Genomic DNA, 22035 nt, shown 5'->3' on the forward strand with positions numbered 1-22035 from the left:
GCTTAACTTCAGCCCTCTAAATCTCACATAAGAATCTCTTTCTTGGCCTACCTTGCCAGAAACACACAGAAGAAAATTTGGGGAAATATGGTTTAGCCTAGCAGAACTGACACATTAGAAAGCCACTATAATTAGGAAAGCATTTCCTATGACCACCAAAGAAGGGCATAAATCATTTGAGAGAAGATAGGTCACCATGAAAATTATAAGCTCCATATGTCAAAAAGTACAATAAAATTAAAAGACAATCCTCATACTGGTAAAAGAAATTTTAAATCTTTTTAATCACAAAAATATTCATAACCAGAGTATTTTAAAAGTTCCTTCAACTCAATAAGAAAAAATCAAGCAATCTAACAGATAAGTGGACAATTCAGGAAAGGCCAATCTATAATGGACAATAAAAAGATGACCAACCTTACTAATGAATTACAAAATAAAAATGAATTAACAATACTCTCCAGATGGGCAAAATGTAGTAAATCTGAAAACACCAAGTATTAGTGATGATTCAGGAAAAGTATAGTTCTTATAGGTTGCTGTTAAAGTATATATGGGTAAAACCAATTTGAAGAGGTTGTAATTTAACAATATGTAGTATATGTGAAGGTATATACACTACAGATCACAGCAATTTCACTTCTAAGTTTCTAAAAAAGAAACTTGCACATATATACAAGAAGACATGAAAAAGGATGTTTAATGGGATATTGTTAGCAACAAAAAAGTAACATCAATCTAATCAGCCCTCATCTGGGGACAGAAAATAAATTGTGTTTATTCATATAATTTAATACTATTGCCAAATTAATTAAATAAGGAGGTCATTTGGCTGAAGCAGCTTTAATGCCTTAGCAGCCTACTGAGCAAACCAAAACCTAAGCCTGAAATGCCTCAAGGTTAAGAAATAAAAAATGGACAACCAATCACAAACAACCAAGTAGACTTTTGTAAATAAGGTAACCACTTAAGCTATAGCCAATCAAATCATTTCCTTGCTTTACTTGTGCCTTTTGTCCATAAAAGTCTTTCCCCAGCACCTGTTGGTAGAGCACTTCTAACCGCTTCTGCCTTGGTGCTACCTGATTCAAATCAATTTGTGCTTTAATAAACACTTAACAATTTTAATATGCCTGTTTATCTTTTAACTCTATATAGCAATCAAAATAAATTAGCTGTATCTAGTGTATCATTATGGATACATTTTTAAAAATAATGTTAATAACTAAAGTTTCAAAAGGATACATAGAGCAGAATAATATAAAATTCTGAGTATATATCAATAGCATATATATATGCATAATATCTGCATGTATGCCTATATATTCTGGATACATACATATGTATAACATACATATATATTTAGTAAAAATCCACATAGAAATGGTAAATGCCAGCTTCAGAATAGTACTGTAGTTCCTTTTGGTGCAAGACAGAAAAGAAAGTGTTAGGAGAGTGGAATTTCCTGTCTACTTCCCTTAATGAATGAGTTAAATTTTCAATACACGTTCATTTTTATATCTGGAAGGATCATAATTTTATTTTTGTTAATTATCTTTTAACACATTGTAGGAATGAAAGGGGTACATTAAAAGAACAGAAGAGACAATTCCTTTATGGCAAACTTCACTTACTGTAATATTTTACTTATAGGAAGATTTCCTGCCCTGCTATTCCAAGGAAAATTCTAGTAGTGTAGAAAGCTCAAGTGTCCAGCTCTTTTTTTTTTTCTTAAACTATATCAATATAAATGAAGGGGAGATATCTGAGCAGCAATCTGGAGAATAATCAAAATTCAGAATCTTTTCTCTTGGCCACAGGGGCACTGCCCAGTTTATCCAAATACTAGTTATATAATATTCATAGGCACAACCTAGAGGCATATTTTCTTTTCAAATTCTGAAATCTTAATAGCATTTGTTTTCTTTTAAGATTCTTTGAAACCTTGGCTCATTTCTAGGAGGTTCCTTCCAGATCAGCTTTGGCTGTACAGCTTAACATCCATTCACAGGATTTGGGGGGCAGGTTGTAAATACCAGACTTTCCAATTGGGAAAGTTTATGTATACCATCAAATACCTTCATCCTACACTCCCCACCACCACCACCCCCAGCCCCCACCAAATTCAGGAGTCTTGTTTCTATACCAAGGGACTCACAAAGGCATGTGGTATTTCTTTGGTTTCATACTAGTATGGCAGTATGACAAAGAAGAACCTATTTCTATAAACAATGCTAACTAAGCCACAATTTTATATTTAACACTCACCTAGCTGCTTAAGATAAGATAGCAAGAAATATATAAACAATGCTAGTTTTCACAAAGTAAGTATCTAATTAAAGATTTTTGAGACTCTGCTCTATACTCCCACCCCAAATCTGCTTTCTAGAGTTACTTTTAACTGCAGAGTTTTTACAGTGAACAGAAAAGAGAAACGAAGAGAGGATTTGTAAATACACAGCCACAAAACTCTGAGTTCATCCCCAATGACTCCTGGGCACACTCTTGGAGAGGGGCTGGTCCAATTAAGGTGATTGTGGAGGTCATAATCACTATGAGCTTGTTGAGAAGTTCATGTGAATATTTGAATATCAATGCATGTAATATATGCAGAATGAATTCTCAGAAGCCAGACTACATTGTTTACATAGCACTAGAAATCTCTTCACTGCCTAGCTTGTGTGCATGCAGTTCTGAATACAGAAACAAAAGGAACAGTAAAGATCATATTTAATGGGGTCTTAAAAGAAAAATGTTCAATGGAAGCAGACATGATAAAAAGAAAAAGTAGCAATTTTGCTTTTGGTAAAAATATTTTTGTTCTTCTAGATTCTCTTTATCTCCCCTTTCAGCTACCCATTCTCAAAGATCATTTGGTTTTTGAAGTTATTTATCGTTCTTTTTAAAATTAAACTAAATTTTACTGGTTTTTTTGCACATTTTATTCACTTCATGTTTTAGATGAGAAAATTGACCCACAGAAGGTAAATCACTGGTTGGTCAAAGGTCACAAATGACAGGGTTCAGGTTTGGATTCACATATTCTGGCTTGGTTTTGTCTGTCAGATACTTCCCTAATGTAATTTTGTTGAAATATCTTTAGTATTCTCCTTTTAGAGGTATTTGTATTTGGAGAATCTTATCCATTGCAGTGTGGCACCTTTCCATGCCCACACACAAACAGCTATCTATTGCCCCAAAGTACATTTCAAATTACCCTAGTTCAAGATATTATCATCTCTCACCTGAACTACTACAGTGGATTTCTAACTAGTCTCCCTGTTTCACTCTTCCCTTCCCTTCATTGTTTATTCTTTACCATAAATCAGATTTTATAATGCTACTGGTTAATTCCTTCAATGATTTCCCATAGCACTGAAAATAAAATTCAGGTTTGTGACCATGATGACCATGACTTATGTAACTTGACTCTTGGCCCATTTTTCCAGTATTACATCCCAGTTTGTACTACTCCCACCAGCTATTTAGACTGCAGTCATGCTGGCCTTCTTTTTACTCAATAAATACATTAAATCAATTCTGTCTAGGGCCTTTGCACTAGGTGTTTTAATTTCTTGCCAATTCAAGTTTTAGGTCAAATACCATCTCAAGGAAGACTTCCTCTCTATCAGAGTTCCTTATTTTAGTGTCTTTATAGTGCTTATTACTATGAAGTCTCATTCATTATTTATTTTCTGTCCTCTCCTTTTAGAAGTCTGTCTTCACTGTATCCCTTGCTTATGAAAAATTCAATAAATATTTGTTAAATATATGAATATGAATGGACAAAATTAAATTGCCAAGGTCCTATTGGTTAACATTTCACAAATAGCTATGTCTGTTGGTGGGGAGGTGGACATCAAGGAAGAGATTTTTATTCTTAACTAGGAGATTGGCTTGCCAGAATCCTTGAGAATCCATTTATGAACAAAATTTTCACAAGCAATTCACTGGATTCCCTCTTTCATGACTCCCTACGAGGCCATGGAACCCAAGTTTAGAACCCCTGTTTCAGTGTTCGGTCCAAATACATTATCTTGGCTTATGTGATGCTGAAGAATTTGACTTTTGTTTAATTCTCCTCCTTCCCCCTCTTCCTGGATTATTTTTAGTTCTAGCCTCTTACTAGGATTTTACTTGCTTCTGGACTTTGCTCTCTATCTGGAATCATCTCCAAATCCCCAACCTTCACTTTCATCTAACTTTCACTCATTTTTTTAGGTCACTAGGTAAATGTCATTTCCTCTGGGAAGTCCTCCCTGATCATTAAGTTTGAATTTGGAGCCTTAAAGGAGCTCTCACAGTTTATTCTGTACTTCCCCTATTGAAACACTTCCACAAACTACTGGGATTGTCGGTTTATGTTATTCACACCTGCAAGTTCAGGGTATATGTCTATTTTATTCACCACGGTATCAATAGTGCCCAGTATAATACCTCACATGATGAAGAGCCCAATTAATATCAGGGTTAAAATAAACTCATTTTTCTTAGACCCTTATTTATTTCTTATAAGTGGTGGTTATTCATATCAGAAAACAGATGTTATTATCATCAATCATACTTCCTAGGTCCTTCAAATTAAAGGTTCCAAATTCGCTCACAAATTTTGTTTCTGACTTCAAGAAAAGTCTTTTCAGAGACTAATATAGGTTGTGTCAAGGTTTAAATTGTGCCTTTAAAATGTTTTGAAATAGGAAAATGAAAGGTAGTAAAATAAGTAATATGTGTAGTCACAGTAGAATGTAAGTTTCTCCACTATCACATTCATATTAATATCAAATTTGCCTGCCTGTGGAATACTTATTGCCATTTAACAAAAACCTGAGAGGCTGTATAAATTACTCAGTCTGCTTCTAAACTCAGCTAGGTTAAAGATTTTTGTAGGAAATGTGGAATAAAGCAATAATATAGAATGAATGTATGCTGGGGGAGACCAATGAACCTAATGAATTAACAGTGTGATCAAGAGGCAGAACTAGCAAGGAACTTAGGGTAATAATAAATGTTGGTACTAATCTCCTCTAATGGCTTCCTCTGTAGTCTTATAGTAGTAAAAGTACTTTTAAAGGCAAAGGATCTTAGTACTCTACTAAGAAAAACTCCTAATAATACTATACTCTTCTAGCCCCATTCATCTCCAGAAGAGCTTAAATATACTCCCCTGTTCTCATTTCATATGTACATGGGAACTTCAACCAAAGACTGACTCTTTACTCACAATTCCCCATGCAACAGTTCTAGTATTATGAAGGAGACCATCATTTTGGAAAAACATGTGTGATTCCTAAAACAATTCATTTTTTAGTTTATATGAGAACCAGAGATGAAATATGAATATGAGCAAAATAAGCAGAATCACAATTCAGAGATATGGCTTGGAAAAACAAAATAAAAGGATGTGTTTACATAAATTATAAGCACTCCAGGGCTGGAATATTATTCTTTCTCCAGCACTGTCAACCATTTATAGAGCATTGTGTACACTTGTGGCAATATAGAATGAATAATAATAATTAATACAGTATGTTTATCCCGAATCCCACAGACTTTTCCTTATCAGATTCTTGCAGCCTCCTTTTTTTTTTTAAGTCAATTCATAATTGACCATATGTATGTCCCAATCCTTGCCTGTTAGGCTTCTTTCTCTCTTATAAACCCACTAGTGATTATTTTGGACAAATATCTGCTATATCATTACTAGCGAGGCATGGACTTCAAAGAGTTCAACTTGGATAGTGTTGAAATGATTGGAATGTTGGCCAAGAGCTTTAACCTCAAAGGGGTGTGATTTCAGTGATTTCTGGTTTCAGATGGCTCAGAAACAGAGAAAATAAAATGGAGAATGGGGTAGGAGAGTAAGGAGAAAGAGGGGTTAGAGAAATTAATCATGAAGCCATACCACTATTCTTTAAAATACCAAAAGATCAAAATTCAAAGGTATCTTTTTTTACCTTAGGCATTTATTTGTTGAAGGAATCAACAAATGAACGTGGAGAGTCCCTGATGAAACAAACGGCTTTTTAACTGGTTTCCTGACCCAAATCTTTTTTCCCTCTTCAACCTATCCCACATGCTTCTGTCAGAATAATCTTCCAAAAGTATAGTTCTAGCAATAATCTTTCTTTAATTTTAAAAGAAAATCAAGTTAATCACTGTCTGTATAGTAACTCCTTAGCATGGCCCTCGGAGTCCTAGGACTACCTTTCCAGCCTAAGCTCCTTCTACTGCCCTCCACACATCCTGTATCCGCACAATATATATCCTCCCTGAGTTCCCTCAAACATTCCAGCTCTTCAATATCCAGTGCCTTTGTTTTTATTACTTTATAACACTAGTCCTCACTTTGTGAACCTGGAGAACTGAGCACTTAAGATACAGAACAAATGTCACTACCTCCATGTTATCTTTTCTGCCTGTCCTCTTAATAATATAGATGCTTCCTCCTCATCAACTCTTAGCCCATGTTACAAGCCACTAAGCACATTTGTGTGTTATTTGCTTTATATGGTAGTCTCCTTCAACAGACCAAGTTTATGGGCAGAGATAATCTTTTGGAACCCTGAGTAGAGATGATCTTATTCAGCCCTGGGTCAAGGATAGCGACTGACTACATGGTAGGTACTCAGTACATGTTTGTTTAATAATAACACTGAAATAAAATATGAAAATCATATTTTCTTAGCAGGTAATACAATGAAATTTCTGGCAATGCTAATCACCTACCGTCCTTAGCATTTGCCTTTAATTAGAATAATAATAAAAAATGTCTGGTAGAAACAATTAGTCTATAAAGCAGGTGCTGGCTCAATCCCTCCCTATGTTATATATAGAGGTTCCATTCTGGGTTTCATTTAGTTTGTAAAGCCCAGAAACGGACTGCCACCCCCACTCCAGCAGTAGGCATAAACAATACCAAGAGCTAAATCCAGCAGCCTGTAAGTGCACTTAAGTCCCATTCAAAGTCAAGGGAAATTATGCATACATGAGAAGTAGAAGGGGAGGGGAGATAAGAAAGATGGCTTGCTGCTTCTTGGAAAACAGTCAAGGAAAAGACCACAAAGGTTCAGTTCCTGAGAAAATTGTCACCTATTTGCTGTTGCTTTTTCATCTTCATAGGAATTTATTGGATTAGGAAAGACCTTTGCTACTCCACATTATCCCAAGCTCCCAGTTGCCTTTGCATTAGTTAATGTCTGAGCTTCCTGGTTAATTGTGGCAGGCGAGCAGCAGGCTGCACAGATGTCAGATGTCATACTCTATCAGATGAAGAGGTTCCTGCCTCAGGCTGTTTATATATGACCTACCAGGATTTCCTGCTGCATGATGAAATAATTAGGGGGCCGCCATGCAGGGAATAATGTTGCAGCTAAGTTGTAACAGCATTACATTAAAAAATGAAAATGAAACATTTGTCCTTATCTGCATCAGAATCTTCCTAAGGTTTGTTATGAACATGTTGTTCCTTATTTTTATAATATTCACATGGGTGCTAATTTTAATGTTCACTGGAGAACACAATGAGTGTAGTAAGGCTTTCTTTGTTGCCTGTGCTGCAATTTGACTCAAGAATAAACAGGTTGGGAGATGTCTTTTGTGTGTGTGTGTGCTTTTCTAAATAAAGTTTGTCTTTTGCCTCTTATAACGAACCAATTTTACAGACTCAACAAAGTCTAAATGATTTTTAACAGAAGTCAGTAATGTTTTCTAAATTGATTAATTCCTAAATCTTATTGAATTCTAACTTCTGACTTTCTGACCTAGAAGTATACATCCTGTTTATAATGTAATATTTTAAAATATTTTTTCCATAAGAGCACATTATAAGACTATAAACTCTTACTCACATCCGGTTTCCATGATTCAGGAAATTATCCCATATACAAAGATGATTCATGATTAAGAACAAAAATTCTAAGCGACTTTGACTGTTAAAAGGTTAGCAATCTCCTGAATTCTAGCAACACAGCTGGATAAATGGGACCAATCAGACCAAGCTATAATAGCATGCTTTTCACTATCATCCTATACATCCTTCTGCTTTAGTTCTTAACACCTTCCCTAATAAGACTGTAAATTCCTTGAGGGCTGTTTGTCTCATGCATTTTTGTATCTCCTATTCCTAATACATTACTTAACACAAGTAAGTACGTGGTAAATTTTTGTTAAACTGAACTGAATTATATTGTGTATAGTGAGAAATGGAGAAGGGATTAAGAAAAAGATAATGATCATGATGATTCCTCACTTCTCCATATTTTTTTTTCCTGTGTAGCTAAAATATCATCATTCTTCCTCCTCAACATCGCCTCTGTTGCAATTTTTCTAAAGACATTAATGTTGTTCCCTCATCTCACCAGTGGAATTCATACTATCTATTTATATACAGGCATATAATTCATATAATTTACTAAATAAAATAAAAATCCATCTGAATGTCATTGCTTAAAGATCATATACACCTGAAAATGGCCCAGGTCAATTCCTGGGGAACCCAGGGAACACAGTTTTAGAGCTGAAGGAGGGTTTCCTATTATATTTCTAGAAACAGTTTAAGAAAAACAAGGAATCTCTATGAGATATATAAGAAGAACAAATAGTTTTTGTCCCAAGTGTTAACTGTGATCCATTAATAATAGCTACCACGTAAAGAGGTAGCATCCAGGTTGTGCAAAAAAGTGCCTGTCGTTGATTACCTGTATCTGCCTTGGTCTTGGAACAAACGACAATATGAGTACTAATTATCTGCCATACCAGCACCTTTTCTTAATGACCCAGCAGGCTGTAGTTTTTTTCCGGAAGGACTAGGGAACAAAGAGACATTCAAACAAGTATCTTTGAAGCAAAGCAAAAGTTCATTTAGGTACCATTATACCCAAGTGTTGCCCTCTTTATCTTGTTTAATAAACATTTATTGAGCTCTTATCTGTCAAGTAATGTTCTCTAGCCTCAAGGAATTAATGGCCACCTGTAGGAGGCAGACAAATAAATAGGAAATTTGAATACTATGTGATTAATAACATAGAAGTCTACAAAAAAACGTTAAAGGAGTTCAAACTGAAGTGGCTAACCCAAGCTGAGGTGAGGGTGAGGAGGGGATGTCAGGAAATGTTTCCCAGAGAAAGGAGTCATCTGAACAAGCCCTTAAGGATACATAAAAATTAACCAGGCTAAAAAAGAAGGAAGAAAGAAGAAGAGGAGGAGTGGTGGGGGTCGGGGGAGGAGAAGAAGGTGGTTCTGGGTAAAGGAAAGGCATTTTGGGCAGCATATACAATGACATTCAAATAAATGTCCTTAGTTCAGTTGCATGGCATAGTTTGAGTGCATGTAGAAGATTAGAGATAAAGCTAGAGAGGTAAAGAACAGTCAGAATTCAAAAGATTTTGTATGTCAAGGCAGAGAGACTGGAGAATTTTGGGCAGAAATCAATGGCTTGCATCTCTTTGTTGGCCTGTATCTACTATCCCTTGTCTACTATCTCTGTTCCTTCAATATATAAACATATCAGTGTCTTTCCTCCTTGAAGAAGAAAATCTTTCTTGATCCGACATTTCTGTATCTTTTCCTCTATCTTACCTTCTCTTTCCAACCAAGTAGCCAAGCTTGTGAAAATAAGAATCAATACTTTAGGTCTCCATGTCACATTTACTGCTAAATCTACTGCAGTATGTCCCGTCTACCTGCTTTTATGAGAAGTCTTCAATTAACTCTGTTGTCTTTTCTAACAGACATGAGCTTTAAGTGAGCCCTTAGTGACATCTGACATGACTGATGAGCACTCCACTGATGCTGTCTTTCTTGGCCTCCAGGACTCTGGACTCTCTTGCTTTTCTCCTTGTCTCTCAGATCTCCCTGAGCCTCCATTGTGAGCTCTGCTTCCTCTACACAGATCTGATGCTGATAACTCCAAGAGCTCCAACCTCTCCCCTCTGAATACAGACTGTTCTTTACTGAATTCCTTTTCCATTCTTTAAGATCCAAAATGTCATCTCTTCTGTAAAGCCTGCTCCTCAAGTTCTTTGCCTACAACATTTACCACAACATTTTGCACATATTCTATATTAGCCCCTCCCAGTAAACAGTAAGACTTTTGAGGGCAAAGCCCATGCATTATTCAGTTTGTATCTATAGTGCCTGACACTTGGTATATCCGTAATCTTTCCTTGTTGCATGAAGGAAAGAAGGGTTAGTCAGTGGTGACTTTTGCAGAGAATTTTCATCCAGTCGTAGACTTCTAAAGGGTAGTAACCTCTCATGTTACAAATGGGGAAACTGAGATCCAGGATGACAAAGTAGCTGACCTAAAATTGCAGAGCTCCTCAAGGACAGAATTTCAAAATTCTAGTTTCCAGTTCTTTCATTGTTTGCTCCATTTTAAGTAAAACACTCAAATGAACAGTATGAAAATTAGGAGAGTATGGAATCAACAGTTCTGAATTTATGAGTAACTGAATCACAGAGGCAATGAAAACAATTACTTTGTACAAATTCGGGTGCTATATGTTTCTCAGGAGTGTGAAAGCTGAGCAATAGCCCACCCTGCTAAAAGATGAGGTACATTTCTAGAAGGAACATTCCCTTGAGTTACAGAAGCTTCTGTGAAATATGTTTAATCCAGTCAGGAGATACTCAGAAATGCAAATTGCCCACTTGGAATAAGAAGGCACCTATTGTTTAGCCTTGATTGCCTCTGCAGGCCTACAGGCAAGGGGGAAAAAATCCTTGAAGGAGGAGGCAGTCTAAGTAAACTGCACACATAGAGGAAAAATAAAAATGAAGCCAAACTCCAACAGGGCTTCCATTTAACATCTGCTAAGCAAGCAAGGACTACAGAGCAAAAACCATTTATGATTCTGAATCCTTTATAACTTTACTATCTGTGTTCCTTTTTGTTTTCCCCTATTCTCCCATAGACATTGATAAATCTGAAATCTTTAATTTGTCCTGTGGGGTCCTACCTCACCATCAATGAGTACATAGAATGAGAACAATTAGAGATGTCCTTTAGTAATATAAAATACTTTATACCAGGAGCATATACTTATAGCAATAGGAGAAATAATAGCTCTCACTTTTGTCCTTCATTTAGACGTCTTTTCTTTAAATTTTTTGTTCCTAACTTGTTTCTATAAGTTCTGTTCTTTTGCTTTGGAGGGAAATATGCTGGTTTTTTAATTTTATTGCTAACTAGATTTCTTTTTGTAAGAAAAAACTTAGTCACAAAAAAAAAAAGCATTAAAACTTCCAAAGTCTGATTTTAAAACATAATGAATCTTTCAGGAGAAAATAAACAAGGTGCCATTTTTTTAAAAATAATCTTCATCTAACCTGTTTACCAGCTGAGAAATAAAAGACCTCGGTATTTAAATTTGAAACTTTCTTCCTCTCTTTATCCCATCTCCTTTTCATCTTTATAAACAGAAGAAAGTCTATAATTACTATACTAACAAAGAATACAGCTGAACTACACACAGGTTAAACCATTCTAAATAAAGTAGAGAATAATAAATAATAGAATAGTCAAAGGAGCTAGCATAATAAACACATGGAGAGTAACACCACATCCTACAATGTAAGATGTCTCCATTTCTAAGTATTTAAAACTTATGGAGGGGAAAGAGACCTTAGAAAGTATAAGCTCACTATTTTCATAGAAATTAGAAAGATCATCCAGTCCAGCCTCTTAGCTAAGCTTAAAATTCCCAGTAATAATAATAATGATAGCAGAAGTGATGGAGGCGATGGTGGCTGTGGTAGTATCGATTACCGTTCCTCAAATATTTGCACTGTGTCAGGTACTAGGGTAACTGCCATACCCATATTATCTCACTTAATCCTTACAACAGTCCAGTCAAATGACTATTATCTTCACTTTACATGGAATATATAGGTACATTTCTGATTAGTGGTGGGCTAGCTTCTGCTGGAATATCTAGTGTTAGGAAGTTTATTACCTGATAAGACAACCCTTTCTATTTTAAAAGCTGTGGTTGAATATTTCTTCCTCACATGGAACCCAAATTGCCTTCATGAAGCCTCTATCCATCCATCTTAGTTCTGTCTTACAGAAATAAGTAAGTTCAACATTTCTTCCAATTGATGACTCTTCAGATCTTTTAAAACTGTCATTATGATGTCATTTGGGCCAACGAACCTGTCTGTTTGGTGTCACTGCAGCTACACCTATCCCCAGAGTTAGTCTAACCAACTTAATTCTCACTTCAAAGCTCAATTTTAAGCCAAATTCTGGGACAAAACTAGCTAACTAGGAGAAGTGTACAGAATGCCACAGCCCTTACTCTTTATGACAGCCAGTTAGCCCTTTTTCCAGTTTATGGCTCTGGGCCCTATGACAGATCCCCTGGCTTAATTTCATTCTACTCTGAATCCCTGGATAATTTCTAATAAGAAACGTAAGGGATTAGCAAACTCTACAGGGCAAGTAATTTGAGGTATCACTCTTGAACGCTTTAAATAGTTTCTTGCTGGCGATACTCATTGCATGTTAAAAGAACTGGAGTGCCTATTATTATTCTAAGCACTTTACTTATATTAACTCACTTAATCCTGGCAACAATCCTATGAGATGGGTACTGTTATTATCCCCATCTTAATAATGAAGAAACTGAGGCACAGACAGAAGTTGGCTAACTTGTCCAAAGCCCTATAGTCCTGTGGGAGTCAGAAAGCAAATCCAGAAAATCTGACTTTAAGAACTTTTAATTGCTACATCATGCTGCCTTGCAGTAGATGCTAAACTCTTCCCAGGCTGGGATCTGGGAATTGTTTCCTGTAGTTTCCCATGTTTCTATGTGTTAGTAATTTTCCAGGGAAAAGAGAAAGAGCAGCAAAGCCATTTTCCTGGACGTTGCCACTTCCTCTTTTGTAACTAAGGCATCTTTCTACTTAGAAGAGTGGCATTGAGTGGGCTGGGAGCAAGGAGACTGACTCTAAATTCAGGGATCAGGAATGCGGGCTGAAGAACAAAAGACTGTAGGAACCAGGCCTTCCTGAGAAATAGAGGGGGAGGGATAGCACAGCTTCTTGTGATATTGAAGACGCAGCTTCTAATACATAGAAGATGCAACTTCTAATACACTGCCACAGGCAGCTAGGCTGCAAAATGAAAACCCACTGGTCAACTATGTCTGTATTTGGTTCAGTCTGTATCTTTTCAGCTCTGTCTCCTGTCAGTTATAGCCAGGAGATTAGGTCTGCTTTGCAAACTCATTCTCCTGGATCTGAAAATACAAAAAGCCAGTTTGGCTTGGAATGTTGCCCACTTGAGTTCTATAGTCTTGTTCCAAGCCCAAAACTAGATCTAGTATAGTTGTATAAACTAGAGATATTTAACCTTATGGCCTTTCTTATCTCAACTGTGAGGATACAATATAAGAAGATAAACCCAGCCTTTCATATTCAACACAGTTATGGAAATTGAAGAAAAGAAAAACAGCTCTTTATAGAGATCTGTCTGTTCACTGTAGGCAAAAAAAAAAAAAAAAAGTAAGTGAAAATTAAGACTATTTTTAAGATATCTCACCTTTGTATCACACTCAAATGTCAACACAACTGTAGTAAAACAATGTAATAACTATCTGTATAGTTAGAACTCAAAGGAAGAATTTATCTACTTTGATCATCCTAATTATAACTGAATGAGTGGCTCAGCTATCTCAAGAGAAAGTTTATAGTGAACTATTCCACACACAGGCAATTTTAACATAAACCTTCTCTCAACCTAACTAAGCAGTGGAGATACTTATTTTAGAATGGAATGAATCTTCCAGATCTTGGCTCTGTCTTTCCTTCTTGGCTCCCTTCTAACTATTTGCAGCCTGTTGTTGGTTACTTTTTTTCCCCTTCACATCCTTTCCTCCACTCCCACTCAACTCTAACCCCTGAAATACAAATCTTTCTTATACATCAGTCTCCATTTGGCAAGCTAGATTACTGATTCAGTCTTTTTTCTCTGACTTAAAAAAATCACTTATCAGTTATTTTTCTGTCCCTAGATCCCAATGCTATGATAGGGAATAATGAGGATACTTTATTCTCCCATTATCTTTTTTTAAAGAAAACCATGCCTAATTATCCTACATGTGTACACACACACACACACACACACACACACACACACACACACAAATAGCACACCCTAAATCCCACAATCTGCTGGAGTTTCAATGGACAATAATTTATTTCTTGAAACAATACAAATATATCTTCACTTTAGGAAGAGATATGGACAGTTTATCCACATGTATCTTTGCTGCTAGTGAAAGAAGACAAAGTATATTGAGAATTGAAGAACTTTCTCCATCTTTGTCATGTGATAATTGTGAGTAGTCCCAAAAGAGTAGCTTTTTCTCTATACACATCTGTGTTGTAGCTCTCGCTACATGTGTTCTTGTAATATTTTTTTCATTCAATATATCATCCTCCCGAATAGTTTCTCACAGCCTATTAGCACCTCTCCACAAATTTTAGCAACCCACAGCCCACAAAATATTCCTAACCATCACAGTAGTTGGTTTTTTACCCAATGTATACAAGGTTTCTTCATCAGCATTTCACCTTCTGGAAAACAGCAAATAAAACAATTTCTCTGACCTATGGGATGCAATTAGGTTCATGAAAATCTGTCAATATAAATCCACCAGCTTCAATGGGAAAAGGCACTCAGTAGTGGAAAGTATTGATGTTCACCATTCCCTGGTATATGCAACCTTATTTGGAAATGGAGCCTGCTCTATTCAATAATCCAGAAATTTTTTGGTCCCTTTTTCTAAGTAGAGAGAAGTGCTGGAGGTACTGAGAAAACCATCTGTTATGGCTACAATTATCTTGAGACAAAGCAGGGCTTCTGCCTATGGAGGTGTAGGTTGTGCACAAAAGCACTCAGCTAAAGGAGAAGTAGGGTGAAAATCCATCTTTATTCAGCTGGACAGACCCTGTATCCTCAGACTGTGACCGCTGAAAGGAGGTACTTTTTACTGTTTCTGCAAAGGTACTAATGTGGGCTAGTCGTGACTCTAGCAACAAAGACTGTACGTATCTGCCTCATCTACTGCTATATCTTCAGCATTTCAAATAATGTATGCACCATAAAAGCAACTTAATAAGTATCTGAGGAATGAAGGGAAAGAAAAGAAAGAATTGTGTATGTGAAGTACCAGAAAGTGTAAAACTCAAGCAAAGAGTCTGGAATAAGTGCTCCTTTCTTTGGCTCTAGAAGGTGCATTGTTGGACCTGGAAAGTCAGAGAAAAAAGAAAAATGAACATCACACATTGCCATTATGTTTTTATGCACATATCCAAAATATTATGACAAACATAAGTTGTATTGATGTGAATTAAATTACAGCCTAATTTTTATCATCCTGATACCCTGCTACTCTAGCCAAATGTTTTTCTTATGCCAAGAGTATATAAGACTCTTCATTATTAAAAAATGAAGAATGTTTTAATGTAACAAAATATCATATAACCTTATAAGATAATAATGGATTTCATCAAAGCTACAAATGTAAACTTTCCACCTGTAACCCAATACTGAAAGAAGTATTATGGCTTTTAAGTTGGGGAGGAAAATAAAACTTCCGCAAACCTACACCTCCCGTAGTAGTTTCCTGTGACCACTGCAACAAATTACCACACACTTAGAGGCCAAAACAACAGAAATTTATTCTCTCATAGTTCTGAAGGTCAGAAGTCCAAAATCAAGGTGTCAGAAGGCTGCATTGTCTCTAGAGGCTCTAGGGAGAATCCACCCCCTGCCTATTCCAGCTTCAGAATAGGTTTGTGGCCACGTCCCTCTCTCCGCTCTGCCTTCACGTTGCCTGTCCTCAGTGTGTGTCTTTTCCCTGTCTGTTTAATCTCCCTCTGCCTCTTATAAGGACATGTGATTGTATTCAGGGTCCACCGGATAATTCAGATAAGCTCATCCTGTCAACAAAATTGATTTAATCATATCTTTTGACAAATAAGATAGTATTCAAGAGTTTGAGGATTATGAAATGACTGTATCTTTGGGGTGCCATTTTTTTCTGTCTACCACACCAAAATATTATCTTTTACTGCCATTATATTATCTGAGTAAATGTTTACATTCTTCTTAGTTTTCATGTTACTGTAAACACATTACAGTAGTTTCAGGGACTCTCTTGAAATAGCAAGGATTCCTTAAAAAGATACCAGAATTTTTCATTCAAAATCTTACAGTCTCAGGGCTCCTGGGTGGTTCAGTCAGTTAAGCATCCGACTCTTGATTTTGGTTCAGGTCATGATCTCACAGTTGTGAGATCAAGCCTTGAGTTAGGCTCCATGCACGGAGCCTGCTTAAGATTCTCTCTCTCTCCCACTGCCTCTCTCCTCTGCTCAGACTCGCTCTCTCTCTCTCTCTCTCTCTCTCTCTCTCTCAAAAAAAAAAAATCTGAGAGTTCTAATTCAGTTATAATGCTTAAAGAATATGTTTTACTTATATACAGAGAATTTCCTCTATATATTCTGAACTAGATAACTGTACAATTTTGAAACATTTTCTTCATAGGCACAATCATAAGTTGCATTGTTATATAGTTATTGTTGAGCTGATGATGCCAAAATACTAGGTAAATACACAATATTACAAGCCAGCCCTTTCTTTGTCAAATTCACCTCACATCTCAGAAAAACTTAATGAACTGAATCAATTAGTACTTGGCCAAAATTGTGTGTTCAAAATAAAATTTTATCAAATAATGGTGATGGTAGAATCTACTCACTATAATGACAACTACAGTATAATGCTTTCAATTGTTTAGAATGAACTTAAATGAGAAATTAGGGATAAAAGGAGAGGTGTTAGCTGTTCATACATATTTTAAAAATGGCTGATCACACCTATATCTTTACCCTTGAACAGGTTATTGGTTAGTGTTGTTTTCAGCACACTAAGAGTTGAACAGTCTCTAGAATACTGGTTTAGGCTAGCTAAACTCACCAGAGGCTGATTCAGGAAGCGATCTCTTCATTTACAATGAGAAACACAGTAAAACCTTGTACTGCAAGTAATTTGTTCTGTGAGTGTTCTGTAAGACATGCAAAAATTTCTAATACATTTTACATTGATAAATGAACAATGTTTTGAAATGCAAGTAGTCTGTGAGGTTGAACATTACATGATCACAACTGAGACAATGGCTCTTCTCTCTCTCTCTCTCTCTCTCTCTCTCTCTCTCTCTCTGAGGGATTGTGGGTGATCTTCTCCCACGCTCGGATGCTCAGTCTCAGGCCACAGTGTTTGGCAGAAATCAGTGATTTTTCAGAATGTTGGAAGGTGCCCACAACTGGCACTAGTGTATTTTTTGTCACTTCAAAGCACCTATGGACAGTCCTTGGCTTTTCCATACAAGAGTAAGCTTAGAAATGCTTTGTTTCATTCTAGGTCAGGCTGCCTGCAGATAAAGACCCTTTCCCTTGCTGCTTTATTGCCAGTTACAGTAAATACAGTATATGACAAGACTTTCTTAATACTGTACTGTAGTTAACATCTGTGCAAGTGTATGCAATGACCTTCCTGCAGAAGAAGGTTGAAAATAAAGGTGGTAAGAAGAAGGAGATGATTATGGTGGAAGTTAAGAAGGAAATCATGGAGAAGTATGAACGAGGTATGCAAGTGGCCAAAATTGCAAGATTTTATAAGAAGTCTACGTCTGCATCTCATGTGTAAAGGAGAAGAAAAAGGCAGAGGAATTCCTCACTCCAAATGAGATTGGGGAGATGTGAAAAATGTGGGAAAAAATGCAAAATTTTGTAGAAAAGCACCATAAGGCTGTAGCAGTGCAAGTGATGGATCTGTTTAGTGACAATGCAATGTCACATTTCCACGAAATCCTCAAAAGGAGGCAAAAGCAAGTGTCATTGGATAGGTTCTTTGTTAAAGTTGCATGAAAAGAAAAAGATTCCACTGAGCCAATACACAGCAGTGATTCCATTAGTGATAGTGAAAGTCATCCTACACAATAACCCTCCTCTCTCTTGTCTCCCTCGCACCAGTCATAAAGGTTTTCAAAGGCAAGTGCAAGTTAATTTGCTTATTTTTCTTTATATGTTGTATTTTATTTATTATTTTGTATTATATTACAGTATTGCAATCATTTTATATGAATATTTTTTGGGTTGTGGAACGAATCATCACAGTTTCCATTATTCCTTATGGGGAAATTTGCTTTGATATACAAGTGCTTTCGATGACAAGCATGTTTCTGGAACGAATTATGCTTGCAAACCAAGGTTTTACTGTATGTTTTTTCCAGTGACCATGGACACAGGTCTGTCTCTTATTTAGGGAAATAGATCTTGCACATCAAAATACCTGGAAGACTGACTTATTAATCAGAAACTAGCTTTGTAAACAAGGAATCTGAGCAACTTGAGTTTGGAAGGTTATTTTACCTAAACCATGGGACAACTTCAAACACATAGTAATCGTTTCTACAGACAGCTACCCTTTTGATGACTCTTACTTTACTTTCAAGTTTTAGGGGCTCCTCACTTGCTCCAGTCCACTGAATTAGTTGGGTTGCAATCAAATAATGGAGTTGGGGTTTTCTTATGCAAGTGTTTGGCAGCATTAACAATACTTCTTGAATGATCAAAATAAGTTAGTAGGTTCCACTGAAGGTTAACATGAAAGCTAAAATCACCTCAGCTAATCCCAATAAATAGCTTCAAAGTACTTCTTTTGTCTTTGACATTGAGTTTGCTAGTTACTACAAGCTTAATAAAATGAGGCTAAATCTACACTTACAACAGTTTTAGTAAATTCCAGAAAGTGTGCAGATGATATAGTGAGGAGTCATAATTCTGAACCAGACCTAAATTTAATGATTCCCAGATGGAAGAAAGAGGTGTTGTTTTGTTTTGTTTTGTTTTGTTTTCAAAAGGAATTATAAAATTCTATGGTTGACTTTATAAGAATAAAGAGGCTATCCTTGTCATGCGGTCTTATTTCAGTTCACAGAATTGTTCTTGCTCCTTGTTGTTGTTTCCTTTCCCACTGGACATAACATACTTTTTCTTTCCATTACTAAAAAAAAAAATGCCTAAGGGCATTAGGGTAGTGCTAGTTCAATGAAAGACAGGCATTGTTGAACCATATAGGGATGGTTGGGATGGTTCACTAATTTGTTCACAAAATATTTTGAAGTGTTGGGATGAACTTTAAAAAATAAAAAGTGTTATTTTCCAATGGTAACGTAAACTTGCACTTTTAAGAAAGGAACAAATCCAGGATCTAGCAAAAATACATGTATGCTGACCTGAGCCATATTCATTCATTCATTCATTCATTCATTCAACAAATATTTATTATGTGCTATGCAATTTGCTAGCTGCTAGGGACATAATGTGAGTAAAAATATATAGCCCCTGTCTTCATGAAGTTTACAGTCTACCAAAGCATTAAATTCAAATTCTATCAGATCACCGTGTATCTGTATTTCTAAGTCACATTTTGAGACTGCTTTCACAATAGCACAGTAAGGCAAAATGAAGTCCTAAAGAAGTAGACTGTGGCAATAAATACCATCTGTGAATAGCCTGGATCTCAGTATATATGTGGACATTTAGGACTGCCATGTAGAAGCAAAAGTAGATTAACTATTTGCCACTGTAAAGACAGAAATAGATGGATTACAAAATGCTACATTTTGACTCAATACACACACACACACACACAGAAGAAAATTAAAAAACTAGAATTGCCCAACAACATAAATATTCAAGTAAAAGATAAACAGCTATCAAAAAACTACAGAAAGAATTACTTTATAGAGGACAGTATCACTGCCAAAATATCTTCCAGTTTTAATATGGTAGGGTTCCATGGATCAGTTTTGGTTTTATGGATAAATCAACAAAGGTAATAGTTACTTAAAAATAATAACATTTTTTGTAATACTTGCATATTCCAGACTGACTCCTTATAAACCTATTTCATCCATCAGAAAATATTTTACCTCTACCTCATTTTTGTGTAGATTCAAACTAGGTACATTAATTCACTGTTCAAGCTTTTTAAAAATGGAATCAAGTTCCTTTTCATGCTCAGTTTTCTGCCTGAATTCATCTTCAACAGAGAAATTTTTTTAACTGAAAGATGAAGAATTTTTCTTAACATACCCTTTCACTAAAATACTAAAATCCAACTTAATTTCTTTACATATTATTAAGCTGTTCTTCACCACTCATATTTTTTAGTAAAAAGTAGATAATTTTCTTCCAAAAAGGACATAAACCTTCTTTTCCACAGCTACACAACTGTTATGTCTCAAGTCCTAAGGTCATATTTCAGTGAAACTATTTTCATTTTATGGCAGTTTGGGTTCAATATTCTGTCAGATTCCATTATTGTCAACATCTTTCTAATGGTCATTTCTATGGTTACATTAGAATTTCAGCAAAAGTAATTTATATCACTAACTAGGGTTGACCTAAGTAACTAACATGATATTGCAGAAATAATAGTATGTAACTGCTGATGCTACGTCATAAAAGCATTACAGCTTCCACTTCGGTTCTTGGATCATTTGTTGTGGGGAAAGCTGGTCATCATGCCCTGAGAATACTCCACCAGCCCTATGGGGAGGACCAGGAGGGGAGGCACTAAGGCCTCCCACCAATAACCAGGACTAACTTGTTCAGCCTTTTGAGTAAGTCACCTGGGAAGTGAATACACCCTTGTAAAGGCTTCAGGTGACTTATACAGGCCAACAGACATTTGACTACAATCTCATGACAGGGCCTGGGCCAGAACCACCAAGCTAAGCTGCACTTAAATTCTTGTCTGGGAGAAACCATGAGGGATAATAAATGTTTACTGTTATTTTAAGTCACTGAGTTTTAGGGTGATTTGTTTCATAGCAATAGATAGCTAATACACAGCATAGCCCATATTTATGCAATCATTAATACAGAAAGGAACATATATTGCTCACCTTTTAAAGTTGATTTTACAGTGTTTTTGTTTTAGTTTTTTTAAATTTTTTTATATTTTTTAATGTTTTGGGGTTTTTTTTTTTGTTTTTTTTTTTAGAGAGAGAGAGAATATGTGCAAGGCAGTGGAAGGGAACAGAGAGGGAGACAGAGGACCCAAAATGGGCTCTATGCTGACAGTAAACAGCCATATGCAGGACTCAAACTCACAAACTGCCAGATCATGACCTGAGCTAAAGTCAGAGGCTTAACTGACTGAGCCACCCAGACACTCCTCTTTTAGTTTTATTTTTAATTCTCTTTTGGTTCTTATAACATTCAAATATTTTAAAGATTAATTACACAAGGAGATATTCAAAGTACAATGTTAAGTGAAAAAAAGCAAGTTACACTCTATACAATGAATTATTTCAAAGTATTAATTTATGCCAAAGTGGTTGGATTACACATAATTTTCTCATATATGAGCTAATTTTTGCTGCATAACAAACCATCCCCCAATTTAGGGCTTAAAACAGCCATTTATTTGCTAACAATTCTGCACTATAGACTGAGTTCAGTTAGGCAGCTGATATCTGTTCCATGGTATTAACTGGGCTGACTTATGCATCTGAAGTCACCTTGCAGTTTGACAGGAGCTGAAGCATCCAACATGGTTTCATCCACTTATCAAGGTCCTATGCTGTTATGGCTGGAAGGGCTAGGGTCTCACTGAATCTCTCTTTGTAGTCTTTCTGCAAAGAAAGACTCTCTTTCCATAAGACCTTTCATCCTCAAATAAACGAATTCAGTCTTCTTTATGTGGTGTCTCAGGACAGCAAGAAAACGTTGCAAGACTTCTTAGGACCTAGACCCACAACTTGCACATTCCCACTTTCACCACATTCTATTGGGCCAACAAATCATAAGGCCAGCCCAGACTGAATGCAGGAGAAGACTACACAGGGCTTGAATTCATGTAGGTGGGGTTCCATTTTGTAACAAATTACCACATATAACATCTTTATTTTACAAGTATTCTAAAAAAAAAGTACATTTTATTTCGATAAAACAATA

General features: G+C 36.1%; 1 long non-coding RNA gene across 2 annotated transcripts in view; it reads right to left on the minus strand.

The window, feature by feature from the left end:
- Positions 1 to 12518, minus strand: part of LOC109502398 — a 98750-nt gene extending 86232 nt beyond the window's left edge. The window contains exons 1-2 of one of the 2 annotated variants that reach the window (XR_002160970.3): positions 11955 to 12518; positions 8697 to 8804 (exon numbers count right to left, since the gene is read on the minus strand). This is a non-coding gene — a long non-coding RNA (uncharacterized LOC109502398). The remainder of the gene's footprint in view (positions 1 to 8696; positions 8805 to 11954) is intronic. The other variant, XR_002745012.2, reaches the window with a different exon arrangement.
- Between the last annotated feature and the right edge of the window lie 9517 nt (positions 12519 to 22035).

The sequence above is a fragment of the Felis catus genome, chromosome C1 (genome assembly GCF_018350175.1).
Source record: "Felis catus isolate Fca126 chromosome C1, F.catus_Fca126_mat1.0, whole genome shotgun sequence".
Lineage (NCBI taxonomy): Eukaryota > Metazoa > Chordata > Mammalia > Carnivora > Felidae > Felis > Felis catus.